At 42.9% G+C, this 25,933-nt stretch overlaps 1 long non-coding RNA gene across 1 annotated transcript in view; it reads left to right on the forward strand.

Moving 5' to 3' along the window:
• The first annotated feature begins 994 nt into the window (after positions 1 to 994).
• Positions 995 to 25,933, forward strand: part of LOC133420855 (uncharacterized) — a 211,858-nt gene continuing 186,919 nt past the window's right edge. The window contains exon 1 of the long non-coding RNA XR_009770645.1: positions 995 to 1,019. This is a non-coding gene — a long non-coding RNA (uncharacterized LOC133420855). The remainder of the gene's footprint in view (positions 1,020 to 25,933) is intronic.

Genomic DNA, 25,933 nt, shown 5'->3' on the forward strand with positions numbered 1-25,933 from the left:
TTCTTAGCTTGTTCAGCCATAACCATTCACTTCTCTGAAATTCTCTCTCGTGAAATGGGTCCAGTGTCCTCCCTTTTCACAGCCACTATTCAAGTCGGATTGTTTCTATGGCAGGGAGATACTACTACTGTATAAAGAGTGTTTCAAAGCAAGCGGCTTACTTTTGTAGCGACCAGGATCGTTGTTCATGGTACGACAGGGATGTCAGAAGCACTCTCTGCCGCGCTTTGCTGGAGCGCTCCTGTGTATGAGTGTTTTCTTCTTCTATTCTGTCACATTTGGCTTCTGTAACTTATCGCCAAACCTGCATTACATCGTTTATTTTTCTCTTGCAATACCTGAAACCCATACATTTCTTCCAGTCAGTGCCAGAACCTCATCATTGTTTGCTTCAGTTTTCCTAAACTTCTCGACTAGAGCCAAAAGGCCTTGTTTTGTTCATTTGCTTGTTTTTCTTCTTGGAACATTTAAAATGTTTCCTGGCATTGAGGATATTATCACTGAATGATGAAGAATTTAGTTGCGTTTTAGTTTGTCCTAGTCTCCTTGCAAATACGTTAACAAAAAAGGCCAGGGTGGTCAGTCCGGTAAAAATTAATTGACATTCTTGAAAAATATGCCGTCTTCAAGGCAGCATAGCGTTGCTCTAAAATCTTTTGTGTATTTGCCTGCAGTGGCGAAACTACCATATATGCAGACAATGCAATTGCATAGGGGCCCGCACGTGTCCAGGGCCCGCACGCGCAGGACCTGGGGACGTGCGGGCCCTGGACTTTTTTTTTTGAGGTGTGTGTGTTTACATCATTGTTATGGGCTGGTTATAAAGATATATCTAGTTTAAATAAAAATCTAAATGTATAGATTATCTCGGATGATGCCGGTGTAGTGTGCATGTGTAACCCATATTTGCGTAGAGGAAGAGTTGGCGAGTGAGGAGAGGAAAGGAGTGATGAGAGTTGAACAGTTCAATTAATTAATGACTTTGCCCAGCGGAAGGCCCGGAAAGTCAAACTGTAATGGTAAGTAATGCCCTTTATTATTATTATTTGTTATAGTGATAGTCTATCACTAGTTTGTTTGTGTTTATGCGTGTTTATGATGTTTTTATTTGTGGTGTGCCGCCGTGCCACCAAATTTCAATCTGTGCGCTGTGTGGGTTTATTCTCAGCTGTTGGCACCGCCGGTGTTCTGTCGCACACCGGTGCACTGTGTGCGTTATGCTGTTGGTTAATATGTGCTTTTTGTTGTGTTTATGCGCTATGATTGTTTTTATGTGGTGTTCTGCCGTGTCACCAAATTGCAATGTGGTTGTGTTATTGATGTGGATTTTTTTTAAACATATCTATCTGCGCTGTGGTTGTGTTAAGAGTTAAAGCTGTCAGTAGTGCCAGTTGTCATTTTGAATGATGATGCATCTGCTGTGAGATTGCGTCAATCACAGCGTGTCTGTTTTACATTGTGATGGGCAGGGCCCGGTTTAATGATCTTGCATCACGGCCCGGTGCTGAGTTGTTTCGCCACTGTGCCTGCATTAATGCCTCCATCACAGTAGTGTAAAGGATCTTTGCAGAGGGCACAGATACAAAATGCCATCACAGATCCTGGATTTTAAAGCTGATAATGGTCTGAATTGTCCCTTTTTGTCATTAGTCTGAAGTCACCTACAGTTCATGGCTCCATGTGTGCTGGCTGATGGAGCCTTTGGAAAAGGTTCCCATAAAGCTTTTTTTTTTTTGTTTTGGGGCCATTTTTGATAAAAAAGACACATACCAACAGTCAAGACCCCATAAAACCATACCAGACCTTCAGTAGTGGAAACCCACCTAAAGATTCAGGTAGTCAAGCTAAGTCCCACAAGTTTGCAAGATGAGAGACTTCTAAATGTTTTTAATCCATCTATAAAAATGCTGAATTACAATGCTTGAATTTTTTTCCTCCTTTGTGACACCTTGCAGACTTGTTATCATGGGTTTAGGATTTAAACACTTTAAGGCGCAGGGCTACTGAACGCTTGTAGCGTTCGTTTTATCTGGTTTTATTTGTAAATTGCACTCCCAAGTGTCTCTTGCCTCGATTGTTTCTGGAGAACAAACCTCCTCCGCTTTACTGATCAATTTTACATCAGCAACCTTCAACTGAGATTTTTCCTCTCTTATCAGCAGAGATTAGCCTTCTCTACACATTAACCATCTATCATTCCATCTACTCCCTGTCTCACACACATACACAACACAGACACACACTTTTATCAGTACACAGCCGATCAGCTTGAATTCAAATCTCCTTACTCTCCGTTTTACTTTTAATTCCTATGTATGGAAGCATGCATGCATGCAAACTCTCAAACACATACAATACACAGACTTTTAGATCTGCACGGCAACAAATCACTAGCTGACAGCTGTAAATGAAGATACAACCACTCCTGGCCGCCATATACCTTCAGCACTGCCACTTAATCCCACCACAGGATCTAATGTGGATGGACACTTAGTGATGGAGAAAGACATGCACTAACCAACACATCCACTTCAGCTAACAGTGACTGACACCAGCTGACAAAAAGCTTTCTATCTTTAACACGCTGTCAGCCAAACATGCCCACATACAGAAATGTAAAGACAACAATCTTAAAACTCAATTCAAATCAACACAAGACACTACAAGACACTCCCTGTGTTTAAAGAAACGCCACAAAAGTAGCTTGCAACACTGCCTCCTATCAGAAAAAGATATAGACGATAAGGACAGGAAACATTTTCTCTTGTCATTGCTATTTTATCTCACTGGTGATGTCAACAAATGGTTGAGGGTATTTCTCAGTATGAATTTTTGTCTGGACTTGAGATCTTGTGGACTCGTACAAAATGTGACAGCAAAAGTACGGCCCCAATTCTGAGTCCATATCTATCCAAATACGGTTGAAATCCCCAAGTGTTCTTCATTTGCCCCATTGACTTAAAGATGCATGAAGATTTATGGGAAAGTGTTTCAGAATGTATATTGCATCAGTATATGGCAGCAAATTAGAAAGCAGACAATGGTTAGATACCTCAAATAACCACCTTTACTACTGATGAAATGTGTCCTTCTGTAATCTGTAGGATGTTCTTCTGAGTCCACATTGGCAAGTATAAACTATGGAGTTCAAACTGGGTGTATTTGGTGTTGATAAACAACCTGAATCTTTTCAGGAGCAAATATGGGCCAACAAAGTTTGAGGTCAATCATTGAAATATTGGCAAAGGACAAAAAAGTACAACCTTCTCAAAGACAAAATGGAAGAGATATCCATATGTATTGTTCAACAGTGCGTAATATTGTAAACCAGGAATCTGAAGGACGTCCAGTTTGTAACAATCAAGTGTACAAGTCTTAAAGGAGCATGAGGCTCCTTTAAGAAATGAGACTCATTTGCGCCACCCTTCACCACGACGGCCGTTGGGGGTACTGCAGCCAACAGTGAAGCCGGCACGGGAGAACGGGGAGAACGCACATGCAGTGTCATGTGACGTCACATTCGCAGCCCAGCGCGGGAAATTCCAGCCCGGAATTGCAGCACATTTTGCAGCACACAGCCTGTTCAAGGCAACGGAGAGATACACTAGAGGGCTCATTGTTTTTGGTTTGGAACGCTTCATCTGACATTATTAGTAGAAAACGTAAAATGTATACACATTTTTTTCATAAATCCTGCCTCAATCCTGCCTCATGCTCCTTTAAGGCTTCTGCAGACTGCATTATTTTTGCAGTCTTTCAAGATCATTACTTCTCATGCTATACAACTTGGATCAGCTTATCTTGGGTAAGACATCAAGAAGAGTATACATAGACTGTATGATGATGCCGTCTTGTGTCGTAGGCTACAACCTAATGCACCAGGACATGAAGGATTGTCCTTGCTCGCATTAATATATCACTTCAAGTTGTATTTCAAGCGGCCCGTCAGTTGACAGAGTTGTAGGATTTCAGGCATGTTCAGAAGATTAAGGTGGCAGTGACATCACTCACATTGCAGAATGTGAGACAGCGGATTTGGACCTGCGATGACTGCTATGTCCATGATTCTTTCAAGATGTCCATCTTTCGTCTGAGATGGTCAAAAATGTGTGTAGGAAACTTTAGTTGGACACCTGTGATCTATGATTCCCATAGGCCAAGGGTGTCCGATTCCAATGCTCAAGGGCTGCTGCCCTGGATGTTTTAGAGGTTTCCCTGCTCAAATACACCTGCTTTGATCACTATCAGTTTTGTCATCAAGGTCTACACAAGTCTGTCAATGGTCCACTAATTTCAGCCAGGTGTGTTGAAGCAAGGGAAAAGCTAAAACATGCAGGAGAGCGGCCCTCCAGGACTGGAATTGGACACCCCTGCCTTAGACGGTACTGAATCAAGAACTGTCATTCATCAAAAGCTGATACAACCACATGGGCAAGGGATTACTGTTGGAGACAAGTTCTACAATTCAGAGCCGCAGTTGCAACAGCATCAACATCTCATGGCTCAGAAGTATTTGGGAGGAACCAAAGAACCCAAAGGAAGCAAATAAAGCAGGATTGCAGATGTTATCTTTTGGAGATGTGGGAATTAAAAGAACCACCCAGACTGCTGTCAACATCACGGCCATAAGCCAGGCTCCAAGTTGGCCTTGGGTTGTATCAGACCCCTTGGCGAAAGACTTTTACACTTTTACACTTTTGTGATGGCAGTATTATTGCAGAAAAGCAAACTGAGTTTTTAGAGTATATTTCTGCCTCCAAAATCACATGATTCCAGCCACATCAATGTATTTTTCAACAAGGTAATTGAAAACTTACATTCTACACACGTTATTATGGCAAGGCTGAGGAAGAAGAGTGAATGGTCTTCCTGCAGTCTTGACCTGTTGCCTGTAGGAAGAATTTTCAAAACAACGACCCAGTTCACCTTTACACCTTAAAACCTTGTTACAAGGATATTGGGACAAAAAAAAGCAGCTGACACTCTTCATTTCTTGTTTTCCTAAACCCTAGAACTCCTTTCTATGAAGGAAGTGTGAAGGAATAGCAACATTACAAAGTCTATAATAAGTTGTTATTTTTTGGAACATGTTGCAGACCTGAAAATGCAACTAACCATCCTTGGGTTCATACTGGCTCAGAAAAAAAAAAGTCCAAGTTAATTCAAGAATCTGTGTTTTTTACGGGATAATTTTGAGACTGTGTGTGTATGTGTGTGTGTGGTGCTTTGAGTTAAACACTAAGCCATGGCCACATGGATCTTTTTATTTTTACTGCAGGGAAATGTGCGTAATTGATAGGATCAATAAGATTCCATCATGGTTTTCAAGGTCAGGGTCCAGGGTGCCCATGCGCACTAAATACCTAAACACACAAAACATTTTCACCACTTAGACTCGTATTTTTTTTAAAAGCTGCACAGTGAGACGGTGGTGCCTCAGGCACACTTCAGAACAGGGAGTTTCTTGGTATCTTTAATATCTCTGTCAATAATAAGAATATAAAAAAGACATTTAAAGGAAATTTCTGGGATTTCACAACCTGGATGCTATTTCCTCCTGTGTTTGGGTGTAAAATATTAATAGGCAGAAAAATCTCTTGCAGTCTGGACTGTCCTGAGAAACCAACGTGACCAATAATGTAATATAAAAGGACTAAGAAACAGTTTCTGTTGTTAAAAGTTTACGATAAGATTATTGAAAAGCTTTGTTTCTCATGTGGTTGAGTGTCCATTGGTGTCCAGGAGCAGTTTCTGCTACATCCCTTGGTAGCCTACTGTCTGAAAGAAAACAATTGGGATGGCTGGCCAAGTTATATTGGAGAAACCTGAGATAAAAAGTTTCTTCGTGCAGCTTTAAAAATGGCAAATAAATAGGCCATCCATTTTTATTTGAGCCCCAAAGAGAGAGACAAGCAACAGCCAGAGAAGCGTGAGCTTCGGTTGCTAAAATAACCTCCACTCAGTCTGCGGCAGCTCTCCAGGTTGTTCGAGTCATATTTTTCTCCTCTGTAAAGGTGCACTGGTGGCAGATCTATTCTTCTTCTACTCTTCGTTGTTTACCAGTCCACCAAAGTTGGTCATTGAGAACTTAGTTTAGCTCAGTAACAGTATTTACTGTGGTAAACGCTTAAAGTAAGGTCTGAAAATATTTAGATGAGTTTAATTGGAGAGCATTTTCCTTCACATTATAGCTGTTCAGAGGGGGACAGAGTACTCGACCCCAGTACTTGAGTAAGAGTACAAATACTACTGGTCAAAATTTACTCCGTTACAAGTAAAAGTAGCTCAGTCAAAATATTACTCGAGTAAGAGTAGACAAGTACTTGCTTTTAAAGGTACTTAAGTATCCAAAAGTAAATGCTTTTAAATTTACTTTAAGTAAACGTAAGAGTAAGAGTAAGAGTAAATTTCTTATTTTCCACATCAGTAAATTACTATATTTTTTCTAAATTAATTGTTGCGGCTCTGTCTTGACTTGTTGCGGCTCTGTCTTGACAAACGCAGGCTACTTTGGCGGTATCGTTTTGAGGACGCTTGACGAATTTCTGCTTTCCGTATATCCCAGTGGAGAGCGTGCACTGTGATAGGTGTCCTCCTTTGACAAAAACAGCTTGTGTCCAATAGGATTTTAGGGAAGAAGAAAAAAGAGCAGACCTGAAAGTAACGAGTACTTTTCAGCCTTCCTAGAAATTTACTCGAGTAAAAGTAAAAATATTTGTCTTGGAAATGTATTCAAGTAAGAGTAATAAGTACCAAAGAAATCTAATACTCAAGTAAAGTACAAATCCTCTGGATATGTACTTAAGTACAGTACTCAAGTAAATTTACTCCGTTACTGTCCACCACTGCTGTTGAGCATAAATTTGACTCAAAAGCGGTTTCACGAGCAGAAGTGAGCTGCTATTTTATGAATCTTGAACTACGAAAAGGTAAGAACTCAGGAGTTGATTTCAAGTTTGACTTTTGTATCTGGAACCTGGTTCGAGGAGCAGATGCAAGTACGAAGCGCTTGCTAGAAAGTGGAGGCATTCATAAAGCTCAAGGATACAAAAACTATATCAGATATCTGATTCATATCTGGAAAGCAGGTCTGCCACGGTATTTTCATTTGCTGCAGAGTTGCATCGCTTTCTCTGAAACTGCGCTAATGTGGACATTTTCTGATTCAGTCAACCCTCCTCATTTTTAAAAACATTGCAAGAGTGGAAATTAACTTTTTTTTAAACCTACTTTTTCAACATGACACAGTAGCAGGTGGTTTTTTAAACTAAAATTTGGTACTTCTGACTTTTTTTTTTTTCCTGTGAGTTACAATTTGTTTTTAGCAAGCAAAAATTAAATTTGAATAAGCATGTTGATCTGAACAAGTATGTTTCACTGCCAGGTGTGAACATGTGGGTTAAGCGCTGGCCGCACGTGATCGGATCTCTCAGGATGCTTTTTAATGGGGCAACGTGTAACTTGAAGCCAAAAATGAAATCCATGCTCCGCACTGCAATCAAAATTGGGCCGGTACAGCTGCTCAGAGGGATTTGGTCTACCTCACGTAAGAAAGGAGAAAATGCATAGTCCCTCCTGGTCAATTCTATGGCATCAATTAAGCACCAAGGGTATCTGGAATCAAAACCCAAAATATCAAAACTCAGAATCTGTAACAAGAAATCACAATCTCTAACCAAGAGTGTAATCATTGTTCTTAGTTTCACTTTTCTTTTCTCGCACTCATTTTTAAGAAAATCTCTGAGCTGTTTTTCTCAGTAGTTCTTTTTATTTTTTTGGTTGCAAATTTGAAACATGCCAAATCAATCAGGCGGGATATAGACAAGATACATACATTTGGCACTGAATTGACTTTACTTTACCATCAAATATGTTTAGCGAAACAAAAATACACAGTATTTCACTTCTCTAATCTAAAAGTAATGCTCCAAGATGCTCCCGAACCAGTTTTTTTTCCTGTACTGGATGGTCGTGGCGGCAAAGTTCTCTTCCTGAGAGCCTCAGGCATCCTTGCTGTTTCTGTTGATCCTAAAATGGAAACTTCAGGCCAGTACCCTCATTGAAGTTCAAGTACGCCCACAAACTGCAACTTTTTTGTGTCATCATGTTGTACTGAGGCCACTATGTTGCTCACTACTGCCACACATAGCAGAAACTGGTATTACGAGACTGGACGGCCCAAAGCTAGTTATTTAGCACACTAACTCAGTAGATATCTCAACAGCCAAAAACATAGTCATCATATTTGTGACATGACCGTACTTAATAGGGCCCGAGCACTGACAGTGCGAAGCGCCCTATTGTATCTGTAGGAAATTTTTTTCTTCCGACGAAATGAGGGCCTTTTTGCCATCCTAAACGTGCCCCAAAAGTCACCAAATTTTGCAAGCGAGCCAGGCCTGGCGAAAAATGTGATATTTCATGGTTTGCATTAATGGGCGTGGCAAAATGGCTCAACAGCGCCCCCTAGAAAACTTCGTGCCTCAAGCCCCACAATACGGTTTGACGTACATGCACGAAAATCGGTACACACCTGTATCATGTCGCAACTTAAAGAAAAGTTTCTTGCCGCTATGGCCGAAACCGAACAGGAAGTCGGCCATTTTGAATTAATCGTGTAATTTTGGCGCAATTTATGCCATTTCTTCGGCCGCTGCTTCGCCCGAACCGTAACATGCACCCAGGTGTGTTATACATCAAAATGTGCGTCTCGATCCTGCGACGATGCGCATTACTTTCCCCTGATCCTACTTTCTTGCCTTAACTTTTGAATGGTTTCACAAAGAGTCGTGGGTGGTGTCATCGGACTCAGTTTTGAGTCCTTGAACATATTTGGTGCAAATTAGCCCCGCCCCTTCTTCTGATTGGTCGATATTTGATAGTCCCTATTTTCTGCCCTAACCTTTGAATGGTATGACATACAGAGTCGTGGGTGGTGTCATCGGACTTCGATTTGAGTCCTTGACCTTTATTGGTGGAAATTGCACGCATGAGGGCCCGTTCATCGCTGCTTGCAGCTTTAATTTCTCCTTGTTTTCTTCCTGTTTTTATGTTATTTTTTGATATTTTAATCTATTAACGTGTAATCTTACTCATTGCTCCTTTAACGCCAGGTCTGATGAAACTGACTTGGATTCTGAACCCATCGTGGAATGTCAAAGACTACGCTGATCGTTGATTTTTAATAATGTGTTTTATGTTCCTGCTACAGTGGCTGGTAGGCTGACAAGTGTTAATAAACCCAAACCCACACAATTTGAAACCTAAAAGGTATTTTTAAAATAAAACTAAAGGATTCATTATAGTAGATATATATAGTAAAGCTATTTAGCAGGAGCGGTAAAAAGCCGTCTCAGTTGTGGAAAAGCTTAAAGGTCAGCGGGATTCATAAGTGAAACATGTCTATAGCAACTGTTATGGTGCTGGAATTTGTGTAAATGAAGGGCCCACATACAAACATTTTGTCACTCGCTCCATAATTCTTATAATAGCTGGCCTTATCCCCGAAGAAAACAAAAGAGACTCTCATAAGTCCTTCTGTTACGTCCACGCTCTCTGCCTTTCTCTGTCTGTCACGCACAGTCAGCCTCCTTTTGTTCCCGCAGTCCTCCCTCTCTCCGGGTCTGTCACCGTTGCTTCCATCTGCAAAGAGCTGTAATCGTCGTTCTTGACAGACGGGCTTTAATTAGCCCACAGTAAACAATTAACACAACAGCAAAAAGACATTTCAATGCAAATCACATCCTGTAATGATAAAGTGTGGCGACAATATCATTGAATACATTTGCTTTTAATTAGAGATGCCATACAGGTTTACTCAGTGCACGTATGTGTGCGTTCACATGCATACAAATGACCTAATGTGTTTGCTTTCATGATGAAATTCTTCTCTTGGATATGTGCAGGCCTTATATAGCCGTCACATTTCAGTAATCGATGTCCAAAAATAAATCTCAATTAAATCAATATTTTTCATGGAACTTTTCACGCCTGCTTTCCGTCAGTCTTTGTCTTTGTCAGTCATCACCCCATCAATATATATATGTTAGTGTGTTCCATTTGTCTGAGTTCCTAGTTGGAAGTTGGAAGTTGGAAACTTGTCGAGGTTGAGATTTTTGACTGCTACGGAGTTATTCTGAATGATGTTTTTAATCACTATTTTTATTTCTAGAACTGTTGCGATTGAAAATACTATTGTCCGGCCAGGAGCTTTTCCACTTGCTTTGTGTTTCTACCTCAAACCCTTGTTACTAAAACAGGACTTGACACAATGTCACATTGTATTAAAGTTGTGAAATCGAATATTGAGTTGAAGTGTTTTATTTCAGATGGTTGGCCAATATTTTCAGAATTTTCCTGCCAGTAACTTTTACTACATATTCTAGCATTGAGACCCGTTCATCCTTTACAAACGTCATACTTTGTACAATGTTATTCTCAAATAAACATACTTGAACAGTTTTTGGTGCAGCATGCTGGTTTGGTGGCTGGTTCTAGTGTCTCAGAGCCAGAAGATGCTGGTTTAAATCCAGCCTGGGCTCTGAGTGAGCCCGGTTGTGTGGCCTGGTGATGGACCGGCTACTAGAAGTCAAGTTTTTATTCACATAAAAGATGCATTTACTCGTCTATTAACATAAATATGATGCCTGAAAACGATTGGTTTCATTCACAATTAGTAAGACATGCATTTACTACCCCTATTTTTTTTAATCTGTGCTTTTGCTGTTTGCATGAAACAAATGCTGTGTTCAGTGTTGTCATGAATTATTGTTACTAAAAATGGCTTGTAGCAGCAAAAGTTCCTGGGATACATGTTCCTTTGTTGAGTGCCAGGTCAGCATGGTGTTTTTGGACTCCCTACCAGCTCCCATGAGCCGATTCCTGTGAGGCATATACCCTCGGATGCAACCGGTCCAACAGAACCCTACGGATATGGCTCCTGGCCCGCGCCCTAGAACTATTTTGACTTGACAGACCCTACCAGGGGCCGTTCCCCCTGAAAACAGAGGGGTAAGTTGGACATGCAAGCCCCTCCACCACCATAAGTAGCGGTGGCAAAGGTTCATGGGATACATGTTCCATGCCAGATCAGATTTTGTTTATTACCAAGTCCACTCTGCTTCATTATTTGTTTTTTTGGACTCCCTGCTATCTCCCAAGAGCTGATTTCTCATTGAAAGAAGCCAGTTGGGATGGTTTGGAGATCTGGTTAGATTACTTCCTGGATACCTCCCTATGGAGGTCATTCAGGCATCTCAACTGGGTGGAAGCCGTGGAGATGCTGGAGAGATTACATCTCTCAGATGGCTTGGGAATGCCTTCCCCCGGGAAGAGCTGGAGGAGGTTGCCCCCTAACCCCATCACCCAAACTCAGATAAGCAGAGGTCGATGGATGGATGGATGGATGGATGGATGGATTTCTTGCTACTGTGGTGCTTTTGGTTTTAGTTTTCATGAAAATCTATTTCCTTGAACTTCTAACCAGTTCATTTCCACTACCAAACATCCAACCATAATTACCATACAATCAAATCAGGATGATGGGGAGTGTACCGAAATAGCTTTCTCTACAGAACATGCCTTGAACACATCCTGTTTATCATTTATAATGTAAAGATGATGAATATCTCCACTGAATCAAATAGACTTGACAGCCCGTGATAAAGAGTGCGGCAGACTGCCGAGAATAGCATATAATGACTCCGGTTGCACTGTATGTGAAAATACATCCCGCGTCGAATAGCAATTACATTGTTAAGAACAGGACAAAGAATTACAGGCGGAAGGAATTAAGTCGTATTAGTCCATCTGTCATTTACGGGCTGTCAGACTCAAAAGAACATCTTCTCTCTGTTGGCAATTCGGTATGGTGAGCCTCTCAATATGCATCACACTCCGCACATCGCTCAGTCATGGATCAAGTACTGGAGTCCAGCATCAGCAGCATAATGTGATGTCTGGCTAACAAATTAAAGACAGATAAATGGCATTGATCCGTGAATGTGCTGGTTTCGTGTTAATTGCCAAAGAGTGAGTAATGGGTCTTGGTTAAATCTCTTCTAAAGGCCCTTGGCACAAAAATGATCAAAGTTTCCACGTGAAATTTTTTTTAAAAGAAGAAGAATAAGGCTCGACATTCTTAAATTTTTCAATCTTATCTTTGTTATGACAGATGAAATGAAAATGATGTTGACACACTAAATAATTTGTCATCTTGCTGCGCTGTCGCTGTTGGTTTTAGCGCTGTAAAACTGAATTACCTTCTCTGCTGGAACAATATTCCAGCCGATAGGTCCGTTTCAAACCAGACGGCAGCAGCGGCGAGTCTCGCTCTGTGCATGCGGCTGCTCTCATCAGTCACTAACAAATATGTCACCTCGTTCTGACCTGTAATGGTAGAGCCTCCCTCTGGGCCGGTCATTGTGATGTAGTGAGGACCAGATGTATCTGGACTAAAGAAAACTGCTTTTTCTTTCTTTTTTTCACTCAGAATCTGGATGAGAACGTGCTCTGTGTATGTTTAAAACCATGTCTGATGCTTTCAACCACGCTCTTTTTCATTTAGCTTACAAAAATAGTTATAACAGTAACTAAATAAATATGCTTACAAGCCCTAATTTTGACCCTCCTACATAATGTCATTACTCACTGTTAGGGGTCGTAGCACACAGTATAGTGCTACATATGGTTGTGTGTTACCCCTCGCCATAGCCGGTGCCAGATCCAGACTGGAATGAGTCTGGATTTTATCCAAACAAGATTAAACAGTCCAGTGTTGACATAAATTTATGAATTATTTGGGAATGGGCGTAAGGCTTGCACACATGCAAACACTTTCGTAATGACTCAGATGAATAAATCTGCCATCTGCCTTTAAACTTTGCGCATATGCAGATGTTTAGCCAGGAAAGTATGCCTCGAGATTTAAAGAAAAAAACACTGGTGAGGTGTGTAATTTACTTATCAAAAATCTTGAATATGATACAGACAAATATATAAACTGATGTAGTCTCTAATGCTCGACAATTAAGTTCATTTTCAGGAGGATTTCGTATGATATTCCCTTTAGAGCCAGTCCTGTATTGTCTCCATCTGGATCCCTAAGCCTCCAAATGGATTCTGCATTGTCAAAATCACCACTGTGATTTTAGCCCACATTGACTTCATCCCTGTGAAAGCTAAAATTACCCTCCCTCTCCCTTTCTGCCTCTCCTCTCCTTTTCATTCCATGTTTTTCATGGCATCTCCATTTTGGCCCTGTTTTTCTCATTTTATTTCCCTGTCTCCCTCCTTTCCTCCCCCCCCCCTCCATTCTCTGGAGTAATTGCACTGATAGTGAACAATGCCACTAATTAATTATGCAACAGCCGAAAATTGAGGTGAGAGCGAGGGATGAGAGGAGGAGAGATGAAGTTTGTGCCATATGCTCTACAGTAGAGAGATGGAAGGGAGAGAAACGGGGAGTGTGTGTTTTCAGAGAAAGGGCAAGAATTAAGAGGAAAAGAGCACATTAAATTCAGGAACGAAGGAAGATCAGAGGCAGAAAACATCAGAACGACGTCCCTATATAATAAAGATCCGCTGAAAAAAGTGGGGACCGGCAATGAAAAAGCAAAATTGCAGCTCTCCTACACATGACACTGGGATAGCTGGATGTTGCCACTCATGGGAAAGTCGGGAGATGATGTAAGCGTTCCCTACTATTCCCCGGTGAGAGGAACAGATGTGTTCCTGATGTGTGTCATATGTTCTGGTTATTCAGGAGGAATTTTCCGTTTGCAGCTCGATCAGATGCACTCGGTGGGGTAGGAACTGGAGACTGAGATCTGACCAGGGTTGTCATGGTGAAGCAATTTAGCCAGTGGTGATTTGGGGTTGTTCAGCAGCACCGTATGAGATCTTTGAAGCTTTTTTTTTATCCTAGAAGGCAGAGAGGGTTGATTATGCTGTGAAAATTGAATGTCTGGTATAAAATAAAAGTAGTGAACCTTACCTCACAGTTCAAGTTGAATTGTTGTTAGAGTTCACGTGGAGCAGCAAAGGCCTATAACTCCTAAACCCACCTTAGACGAAGAGACTTCTGTATCCAAAAATGACCCAAGGGCAGTAAGGGTGAAAGCACTACGCTCAGATGACTTTTTTTTCATAATTTTACAGCTCTGGTTTAGGGAGGAGTCACCCACTTTGATAAGACCCACCCCCTATTCTAGGGGGTGTTTCTTTTTTAAATACTGTATTTTCCACACTATAATGCGCAATTAAAATCCTTAATTTTTCTCAAAAACCGGCAGTGTGCCCTATAATCAGGGGCGCCTTATTTATGAATTTTGTTGTGCTCACTGATTTTGAAGAAGCCGTTCCGCTTGATTGATGGTCAGACCACTCAGCTGACGCATTAAAGTCGGTGCTTGGTTGGATACGGGGTTACAGCGTTAGATAACTAATGATCTAGCACTAGCAAGAACCATCATCCAACATCTAGTCCATGTCACATTACTATAATTAGACGTCAAGCGAACGTTAGGTTTTTAGCCTAAACCCAATTTTTAAAATCTATATTATAATCCAACCTCCATCGCTGGCAACGATGATGCAATCAGAGAACATGAAGTAGTATGACGTGGAGGAGGAATGATTTAAAATGTGAGAGTATTTTTCTGTTTTAGTTAGTTTACAACTGAATGATATTCTGGGTTATTGTGAACGAATTGAATAAAGTTTCACTTACCAGACTGTTTTTTGTTACTTAATATATGTTTTATCATGTGCCAGCGAGCCTTATGTATGAAAATACACCGGTTCATTGATATTGCGCCTTATAATGCGTAGTCCCTATTAGTCCACAAAATACAGTAAGTGTTGCATCTATGCATAACCAAAAGTACAGCAGTGTGTGAAGCTGGATGAAAATAAAGACTAAACAAGCTGGAATATTCCTCTCAGATCTGACGCTGTAACCTTACAGAGCCCCGATAATATAAACTGCTCAATAAATTATCTATTTTCACATTAATGTGGCTCCAAATATTGATTTTCTTTTGTCATTTTAAAGTTTTCGAGTTTGTCGTTTCTCCAGAATCCCAAACATATGCCTCAAGCCCTTTTTCTTTTCCTTTTTAAAGTTCCCGGAGAACCTTAAAGGTGAACAGTGCCACTTACGAATCTTTCACTGGGAGTAAAAGATGGGTCTCCGTGCACGACCAAATGTCAAGTCCTCCGACTCCCCGGAACAAGCTGCCAGGAGAGTGGTGGTTTGGTGCAAAGTGAGACTCAGTGAGCCACTTTCACACAGCAGTAACAGCATAAAGATGCACTGTGGATCCCCTTTTTAACTCTGCCTCACTCTCAAGTTGTTCATTCACAATGATCCCACAAAGGCATAATACGGCCTCCCCGATGTGTGCTTCACAAAGCATTGCAGTGTTCTGCAGTCTGCAGACAGCCCCTTTCTCTTTTCTTCCCAGTCCACAGCCAGCACTAATGTCTCTAATGTCTCTGGTCGCTCACTATGCGTCATTCATTTAGCACAGAATAAAGCTCAGTGCTGGATAAATGCAAACGTAGATTAAAGTTGCTGCCTGGTTTTTCCAGATTGCTCACCATCGCCGCTGACATCTGTGCTGCTGCTGCTGCTGCAGGAGGGAGACGCCGGGCTGCCGTCGGCGGATGGCGGCTCCTCCAGGTTGCCAAGCAAAAGGCAGGTGCTTCAAGTCAAAAAGTAAACCCTTGCTCGTCACCTGGGTGGACTGGAAGCGGATCCTGCTGGACATGTGGATTTCTCTCTTTAAACGAGTTATCAAAGATGTTTTGTAGAAGATGGCTTAACCATGATATTATATATTTGCCTTAATTTGACTTGACATCCGAGTGCCACCTCATTACATCCCCATCTGAAGCCCATATGCTCCCCATTATTTAGAAATATAGATATTTATTTCTTTGATGAGTCGGTATTAACTATTCTAAGATAGTGAACTCCACTTCTGCCACGATCTGACTGAGTTTTATTTGGCAAAATAAGATCAAGCCACATCCTTGTTCTATCTCTTCCTGCCCCGTCGTGTTACATGCTCTGTTTTTCCCTCCTTGATTATTCAAATTAATACTGAGCATTATCAGTATCATATTCCAAAATCCCATCCACTTCACTGGCTCCGCTGCATTCACTCACCTCGGTTCTCTCTCTTTCACTTTCCTTCAAATCCCCCAGCACACACACACACACACACACACACACACACACACACACCCCTGCTCTCGCTGTCTTCTCCATCGCTGCCGCCCTCTCTAACTGAAGTGCTGGCTCGACTAATTAAAATCCTTAATCAGGATTCATAATTAGGTCTAATCAGAGCCTTTTACATCATTCACTTGCATTCCTCCTTCGCTGGTGGTGAGGGCCGAGATGCTTGTGAAATAATTCAGGCAGCGTCCTAACGCCGGGCGGACGGAGAAGACCGTGGCTTGGACCAGGCAGCTGATTCCCCGTCCTCTGGACCCCCCCACTCTGATTCTGGGCATCACACGCTCAAATATCTTGTCCATCTTTCTCTTCTCTCTTCCTGAGTTGTTTGTGTGCTTGTTTCGTCTTATTTTTATGTGCAGGCTGCCCCCGTGGCGGTAATGTGGGGTAATAAGCCCAACAAGCCTCTGGATTAAAGCTCCCTGCTCTACCTCCACTGCATCCACTCGTTCCTCATCAGAGGAGCCCACGGTACACTAATGCAACAGCTTCTCTGTTCTCCGCTGCCTTCTGTCCACCTGCGCTCTCATCTGTTAGGATTAATCCTGGCTACAATGCAGGACGGGAGCAGACATTTATACTGTTCAATATGCACGAGGCCTGCAGCCTCCTGCTCGGTTAGCGTGTCTGTGTTCTGCTCTCATCACTTCAGCAAAGGAGGAGGACCATCCCGCTGCAGCGGAGCTGCTGCTTTTTGAAATTCACTGGTCTGTATCGACGGCGTTCATAGAGTCCCGACCATGCAGAACGTTTCTCTTGTGCCCGTGCGTCAAACTCCTGCTGTATGAATAAAAAACCGTTAAGTGGAAACGAAAATAAATAAATAAATAGGAAACAGCAAACAGTAGGAGTCAAGAAAAAGCTGCAAGGAACAGATTTCAGCGCTCTGCCGTTTCCGGCCTCTTTGTCTGTGCTGTCAGAACTGTACCATTTAAAATAAAAAAAATAAAAAGGCACCAGGTGCCCGAGAACGTGCTCGTGCTGGGGTACACGCATGTAATCGCAATTATGATGACAGTGATTTTCCAGCAAGCCGCACAGAAATTTGTCAAAATCATGACGTGCATTGTTCTGTGGAAGCTATTAAGCTTTAAAACGGAGTGGTTACCTTGACGACCATAAAGCAAGCCAGGTAGTGCCAGAGGATGATGGATATTGAGGGCAAAGAATAGGTAGGAATGGTGTAATTTTCTATAAATTCTAAAATTCAAAAAAAGATGACTTTGTTATCAGAGGTTGTGGTGTTGCATTCAGTAAGGTGGTCTTTGGACCCGTGTGGCTAGAGCGCCTTCTTAAAAACACATCAGACGAGGTTCTGGACGTGCGGGAGGTATCAGTGAGTCACCTGTAGTGGTCAACATGTAAAATAGCAAACAGATGAGACAGGACGGCCTTAAAAATCGTAAAGTTTACCATCGAAACTCCAACCACGGCACGCATCCAAGATCACAACCACGATGACATCGTCAGGAGTGATGAAATGGATCCTCCCTCTGTGATCCACAAGTTGTCTGCAGAGTGGCTCTGAGCCACGTCTTGCTGACAGGAGATGACGCCTCCCAGGCGCTTATTTGAGACGTTTCTATCCAAACATCTGAAACAGGCTCTAAAGTAAAAACCACCGGAGCTCTAAGCACGACCTGCCGTCTCATAACTGTTCTGGCTCCTCTGAATAGGCCGATGCTCTCGTTGGTGTTACTCGAGTAGCATAGGTTCCTCAACCTAACCACGTAGCCTTGGTTCCTAAAGCTAACCACGTAGCCTTGGTTCCTAAAGCTAACCATGTAGCCTTGGTTCCTAAAGCTAACCACGTAGCCTCGGTTCCTCAACCAAACCATGTAACCCAGGTTCCTCAACCAAACCACGTAGCCTCGGTTCCTAAAGCTAACCATGTAGCCTCGGTTCCTAAAGCTAACCATGTAGCCTCGGTTTCTAAAGCTAACCACGTAGCCTCGGTTCCTCAACCAAACCATGTAGCCTAGGTTCCGCAACCAAACCACGGAGCCTCGGTTCCTAAAGCTAACCATGTAGCCTCGGTTCCTAAAGCTAACCATGTAGCCTCGGTTCCTAAAGCTAACCACGTAGCCTAGGTTCCTAAACCTAACCACGTAGCCTAGGTTCCTCAACCGAACCATGAAGCCTTGGTTCCTAAAGCTAACCATGTAGCCTCGGTTCCTAAAGCTAACCACGTAGCTTTGGTTCCTAAAGCTAACCATGTAGCCTCGGTTCCTAAAGCTAACCATGTAGCCTAGGTTCTTAAACCAAACCACGTAGCCTTGGTTCCTAAAGCTAACCATGTAGCCTTGGTTCCTAAAGCTAACCATGTAGCCTCGGTTCCTAAAGCTAACCATGTAGCCTTGGTTCTTAAACCAAACCACGTAGCCTTGGTTCCTAAAGCTAACCATGTAGCCTTGGTTCTTAAACCAAACCACGTAGCCTTGGTTCCTAAAGCTAACCATGTAGCCTTGGTTCCTAAAGCTAACCACGTAGCCTCGGTTCCTCAACCAAACTATGTAGCATAGGTTCCTCAACCAAACCATGTAGCCTAGGTTCCTCAACCTAACCACGTAGCCTCGGTTCCTAAACCTAACCACGTAGCCTAGGTTCCTAAACCTAACCACGTAGCCTTGGTTCCTAAAGCTAACCATGTAGCCTTGGTTCCTAAACCTACGCACGTAGCCTCGGTTCCTAAACCTACGCACGTAGCCTTGGTTCCTAAACCTACGCACGTAGCCTTTGTTCCTAAACCTACACACGTAGCCTCGGTTCCTAAACCTACACACGTAGCCTAGGTTCCTAAACCTAACCACGTAACCCAGGTTCCTCAACCTAACCACGTAGCCTTGGTTCCTCAACCTTACCACGTAGCCTCGGTTCCTCAACCTAACCACGTAGCCTAGGTTCCTCAACCTAACCACGTAGCCTAGGTTCCTAAACCTAACCATGTAGCCTAGGTTCCTAAACCTAACCACGTAGCCTAGGTTCCTAAACCTAACCACGTAGCCTAGGTTCCTAAACCTAACCACGTAGCCTAGGTTCCTAAACCTAACCACGTAGCCTAGGTTCCTAAACCTAACCACGTAGCCTAGGTTCCTAAACCTAACCACGTAGCCTAGGTTCCTAAACCTAACCACGTAGCCTAGGTTCCTCAACCTAACCACGTAGCCTAGGTTCCTAAACCTACACACGTAGCCTCGGTTCCTAAAGCTAACCACGTAGCCTCGGTTCCTAAAGCTAACCACGTAGCCTTGGTTCCTAAAGCTAACCACGTAGTCTTGGTTCCTAAAGCTAACCATGTAGGCTTGGTTCTTAAACCGAACCACGTAGCCTAGGTTCCTCAACCAAACCACGTAGCCTCGGTTCCTAAACCTACACACGTAGCCTAGGTTCCTAAACCTAACCACGTAACCCAGGTTCCTCAACCTAACCACGTAGCCTAGGTTCCTCAACCTTACCACATAGCCTCGGTTCCTCAACCTAACCACGTAGCCTAGGTTCCTCAACCTAACCACGTAGCCTAGGTTCCTCAACCTAACCACGTAGCCTAGGTTCCTCAACCTAACCACGTAGCCTAGGTTCCTAAACCTAACCATGTAGCCTAGGTTCCTAAACCTAACCACGTAGCCTAGGTTCCTAAACCTAACCACGTAGCCTAGGTTCCTAAACCTAACCACGTAGCCTAGGTTCCTCAACCTAACCACGTAGCCTAGGTTCCTAAACCTACACACGTAGCCTCGGTTCCTAAAGCTAACCACGTAGCCTCGGTTCCTAAAGCTAACCACGTAGCCTTGGTTCCTAAAGCTAACCACGTAGCCTTGGTTCCTAAAGCTAACCATGTAGGCTTGGTTCTTAAACCGAACCATGTAGCCTCGGTTCCTAAAGTGTACAGAGACTGAGATCTTGACATGTGAGCCATAGCCTCTTTCTTTATTTCCTATTAATCTTCTATTGTTCTACTTGATTTGAAAAAAAGAAAGAGCCCCCAGAAGATCAGTTTGTAGGTTACATGACTTTCCAAAACTGCACAATGGTGCTTTGGTTCCTGGGGGAACTTTACGCATCATGTTCCACTTCCTAGGAGCTCTGCTCAGGCGCAGCCCAGGAGTTTTTCTTTTTGGGTCATCATCAGCCCCAAAATTGGTTTCAGGCTAGATAGATTAGAGACCGAGGCCGTTCTGTAGCCAACGGGTTTATTAAGGCGTATGAAAGGATAAGTGGTTCTTTTAATCAGCCACCCTGTTCTGCCCATCAAAAGTAAAGAATAGAGACCGGACCAGAGTCCTCAGCCTTTTTTCTACAATACAATCTAAAATAATTAATTCTGTCTTCTTTGTTAAAAACAGGAAGCCGGATCCCGGCGCCATGAGCCATTTCAGCAGCTGTCTGCTGAGACGTCGTGTCTTGCTGCAGTTTCTCTTCACCACACGCTCTTCGGGAATATATCTCCAGTAAGATGCTTTTCTGTTACTTTGTTCATTTTATTTTGCTTTAAATGCAAATCTACTAAACTATTCAGTTGCGTTTCAATGTTACTTAAATTGTAAATCATGATAGATTTTTCCAACTGTACCGTTACTTCATTCAACTAATTAGTTAACTAATTCATCTATACCTTTTTGAATCGTTTTTGATAAGGCTTAAACTTTTGTTGAGCTAATGTATTGATTTTCTGTATTTATTCCATCATAAAACAAAAAACGGAGGTTTTGACAGCAGATCTGGACATTGCAAGGTCACTTGATCAAAAAGAGATGAATCAGACTTTATAAGTTAGACGTATGTGGTGACATCTGTTACGGTCTAGCATATGGAATAAAAGGTACACCCTCCTAAATGTTTGCAATAATGCACAAATCATAAACTGCTGCACTTTGCAATCGACTCTTTTAGGAAATGGGCAGCTTTGGGACGAATACTTAAAGCAACCGAGACAGTAGCAGGAATAAAGAGCTGCCTCCACTTCATCCGTCTCATTTCAGCACATGCACAGATTGCACATAACTGCTGCCACTTTGTTCCATAGGAAGCGCAATATGGAGCACAGAGACCCATAAAGGCTGCTGCTTACTGAGCACTAGTCAGTTTTTTGTTTATGGTAATCGGTTTTGTGTTTCATAATTAATGCGGCGCCGAAATTATTGATGTTTAAATGTTTCACAAGGAACTAGCAGTCCTGCTCCCATCAGTCCCGGAAGGGGAGGACACGTCGCATCTGCACCATGCTGCACGAGTGTACAGTATACGGCCTGCGCTCAGAGTTTGAGAGCCGCTGTGGGCGTCTGTGGGGGGGTGTTGTCAGAAACTTAGAAGGCTGGATTATGTTTCCCTTAAACGGCATTGATTTTTCTTTTTATCGCTCGCTGCAGCAGAAGGGTTGAGACGTGAATTAAATCTGCAGATTGGCATGACAACACGCTGCCACTCAACAGTTTAAAAATTCAAATGTACTTTTAATAAATGCATGAAGCTGCACCTGTGGCCGCTTCGGAAACAGTCTCGGCCATCCTGCTGAGACTGTTGTAAATTTAAAGAACGCCAAGTCAAATGAACACATACCCTTGTTTTCCCCAGATGCACAAATGTCATAACGTTACGCTCTTTTGTTTCTTTTTTGCTTTTGCAAAATCCCTTCGTTAAAATGTTTGCAGAGCTTCAGGGGAAGTGAAGGGACAAAGCAGGACCATCAGCTGGAGGTCAAAACAAATGCAGATGAAAGACGTGCATGTGGACGTGGAGGAGCTCACAAACTATTTCTTTGAGTTTGAAAAGCTGCTGCTGTTGAATCAAAAGACCATTATCGGGAGAGCAAGGTGGTCTGGCAGCCTGATGATGTGCCAGCGCACAAACACACACACACACCTGCCGTGTAGCTGTCTGAGCAGTCATTTTCAGGGGTATTAGAAGCCCCGTTACACGGTGGGCCATTAACGGCAGAATAATATCAAAACTTGACCCTTGACCCCTGTAGCAGCTTATATCTCCTGGCTGATAGATGCAGTCTCTGCAAACGGCGCTGGAAATGAACTGGCACGGCGGCAGGGGAAGGTAAAATCCCTCCATCTTAAGTCTCGCTGGAGCGAATAGCAGAGCAGCTTAGGAGAGCTGAGGGGGCCGGCATGGGGGGGGGTAGTGCACAAAGGGACAGAGAAGCTCGGGATCATGGGATAATGAGAATGGAGAGAGCAGACTTTTCCTCTTTTACAAGGTTGCGGATCCACCTCGACTCAAACCCGACTTCCTGAATCAGCCAGATGATGCCACTTGTTGATTTGAGGGCAGATCACGGCCGTACATTACACTTTCCAGTGTTTTTGCTCAGTTTTTGTACTTATTCACTAATTCTGCCACGTACGCTACTCATACTGTCTTCTTAAATAGCTCTGATACGATTCCCATTCACAGCCATATCCCCCGGTACAGAACATACCGATCTAGTTATCACTCCCCCTACTTCACCTGCTTTGTGTCGCTGGTTCTGTCAGTTCAGAGTCCTCCAGACCTAATTTCTGGTTCATCTCCTGGCACCATCTCCAGGCCAAGTCATTACTCACGTGTTTCTGACTGAACCCGTCCATCAACACCGTTCATGTATTCTTCAGCTCATCTCAGTGCCAGCGATGCTCTCATATGTGACTCCCCCGCCGCCCTGCGCCCAGGGCAGAATGACTAACAAAGGGTTGACACTTCGCTGTTGCATCTCCAAGTAACCCCCCCACCCACCCTCCCCTGTGCCACGTTTTAACCTTTAACCCCTTCCCCTCGGCCTTGCTTCCCCTCTCTTACACTATGGCGCTTTATTTTGGTTTCCTGCCTGGAACAATGTGCCCTGAAGCGGCGGTGGAAGAACTTTCCCATGTGGCTGAGCGGTGGCCTGATCATCAGTCTACCTCTACCTGACTTCATCTCTTTCACCCCTCCCCTGCCCTGAAAACTTTCCCCCCATTTCCCTTCCATCCATCTACCTCCCAACACCCCCAAATGACTCAATGCCCACCTGCCCTCCAGCTATCCTCAATCAGTCAATCTCAAACACACACACACACACACACACGAACACACAGGAATCTATGTGTGCTCCATGGGATACACATGTTCAGGACTAAAGTGACAGCTTGAGCCTGTAGGGATCGGCTGAACTTCTGCGTGCAGATCAGTGTATGTGTGTGCACGTGCTCAGGGGTGTCCGTGCACATGTAAATGCTGTTATCTCCATAAATATGCATGGTAATGCAAGAAGGAGCGTGTGAATAAAACATGCAACCGGCGCTGGTATTCTGCATGGATCTTAATCTTCGAGGCCCTCAGCGGGAGGTAATTGTGAAGACTTCACAATAGCCCGTCCAAATGTCACTGCTTTCTGCGGGTTGTGCTAAAGTGAACACGTCTGTATGACAGAAATAACATCACAACAGCAAGGAGTGTGGAATATATATATATATATATATATATATACAGCAGGCTTTCTCGGTGTAAGAGAATGGTAATGGCGGTGGTGATATAATTTAAAGAGCGGCCGTAAAAAGTTTGCTGTGCAGCCATAAGCTTCAAATTACTCAACTATACAACTTTAAAAGCATTCATTTGCAGCACAAATGCTTAATCCTGCAGGTCACTCATTTTGAAAGACTAGTGAGTTACAAAACCTGGTTATAAAATGCTAATATGATCATCTTTTTTTATGAGTTTCAGACAAAGAACTCTCATAGGTTTCGGCGGATTCTTCCGGCTCATCACCAAACATCCCAGCGACAACTTTAAAATAGGACAAGTATGAAATGAAAAGAAAAAACAAATTCACTGATGCATTCGTATTGGTATGTTGACGTATGGGAGCTTAAAGGAGTCGGTTTGGTTGTCTGACGTCAAACCCATTATTGTCCCAGGTTCATTTAAAAAATTCATACATGTGACATGATCAAACCCTATGAGTTAGTTTTACTGCCAAACACTAGTTGGTGTGCAGGGAGAAAAGCTGGGTAGATGGGCGGATGGACAAGGGAATTCAGCTACAGTCTCCCAGTCTGAACGTTTGACCTACTAGACATCAGCATCATCTCACAGAGCTGCAAAAGAGGCAAAAGTTGGGATGTTTTTGTGTTTCACCTTTTTGCCTCGGGACGCCAGGACTGGAAATGAGGCAGAAAAATGGTGAAAGTCTGAGAAAATTCCACTCCTGAAAGGGGGCATACATGTGATTGTTTGACCCTCAAAACTGGAATGCTGCGCAGCGGCGTGGCATCTTTTGTTATGTAACACATCATTCCAGAGGACATTTGTCTTTTTGACTTTCTATGGAGAGCCGAACAAAAGAGGCAGCTTGAAAGGCATATCTGCAGATCAGCTTGTAGAAATCTCTGGATGCTGTGGGCAGTTTGATTAGTTTTTCCCCATTAGGCAGGCAACAAGGTCTTCTTCAAATTAGAAACACTTGAAATTAGTTAGAAACATGACAATTACACTTCTTACCAACTCTCAAGGATCATTTGCCTTCATTGTTTTCTCCATTTTACATTAAGAGGTTAATGTCTTTGTCCGCTTCTATCAACAGTACGCAGCCATTTAAGCCCCCAAACAACATTAAACTCTCACATTACCAGATAAGGATGGTCTGAGAAGCAAACGCTGATCTTGGACAACGGGGATGTTTTATCTTGAGTCCTTTTCTTCTTTTTGTTCGGCATATATTCAGATAAGCTTTTGCCTTGCAAGGCTGTGCAATAATGTGTATAGGTTTTTACCTACGGTACGGCGCTGCATTTAATTTGTCAATCATACTTTTTCTAAAGCACTCTATGCAGCATTACCGCGTCTCATCACATGGGGGCATATGTATTTATTTATATAGCACTTAACAACAGGCTTTCGGTGTGCAAAAGTGCTTTATAGCAAGTAATGGATAAAAGGAGGAGAAATAAGAACAATACAAAGCAATAAAAACAAATAAAATCTAAGAAAATAAAAGTGTCATCACACTACTGGGTGTTAAAATCCATCTTAAATAAGTGAGTTTTTAGCCTAGATTTAAAAATGCCGAGGTCAGAAATAAGCTGCATCTCGGCAGGGAGCTTATTTCAGAGAGCAACGGAGAAGGCTCGGTCACCCCAGTGTTTGTATTTTGACCTCGGGACTTCCAGCAAAAGTGTATTTGTCGACCTCAGCACTCTACCGGGATTATGGACAGTGAAAAACTCTGATAAATATGTAATACCATGTTGTCCCAGTAGAGGTGCGTTTCGTTGCATCCGACTCCGGCGGCTGACACATAAACTATCTTGTGATATACTGCCACCATGTGGTCAGTCGTGGGATTGTTACATAGACCTTTTTGAAGTGGCACAAACGGGCGGGCGGGGATATCTCGGTGGCTGGCAGGGGGGTTGCCTGGGCTGGCTCTCGGGTGTTAGTGTGGGGGGCCTGGGTACCGGTGTGTACCACAATATATATTTATACTGTGTAGAATTCCTACTATTAATTTGTGTAACTTCTAAATACGTCAAGATTTTTGCTATCTAATAACGAGGGTCCATTTGAAAGATGTTTTTACTTCTTCCTGCTCCTTTTCGAACATGTCAAGACTGCTGCTGCTACCAAAAATAAGTGTCTCTCTTGCATCTATTGATTAATATTTCAGAAGCATAAACATCTGGCTGCAGAAGCCGTGATAGATCATCACTAACCTTGTTTATAACT

This window comes from Cololabis saira, chromosome 20 (assembly GCF_033807715.1).
Source record: "Cololabis saira isolate AMF1-May2022 chromosome 20, fColSai1.1, whole genome shotgun sequence".
NCBI classification, from domain to species: Eukaryota; Metazoa; Chordata; class Actinopteri; order Beloniformes; family Belonidae; genus Cololabis; species Cololabis saira.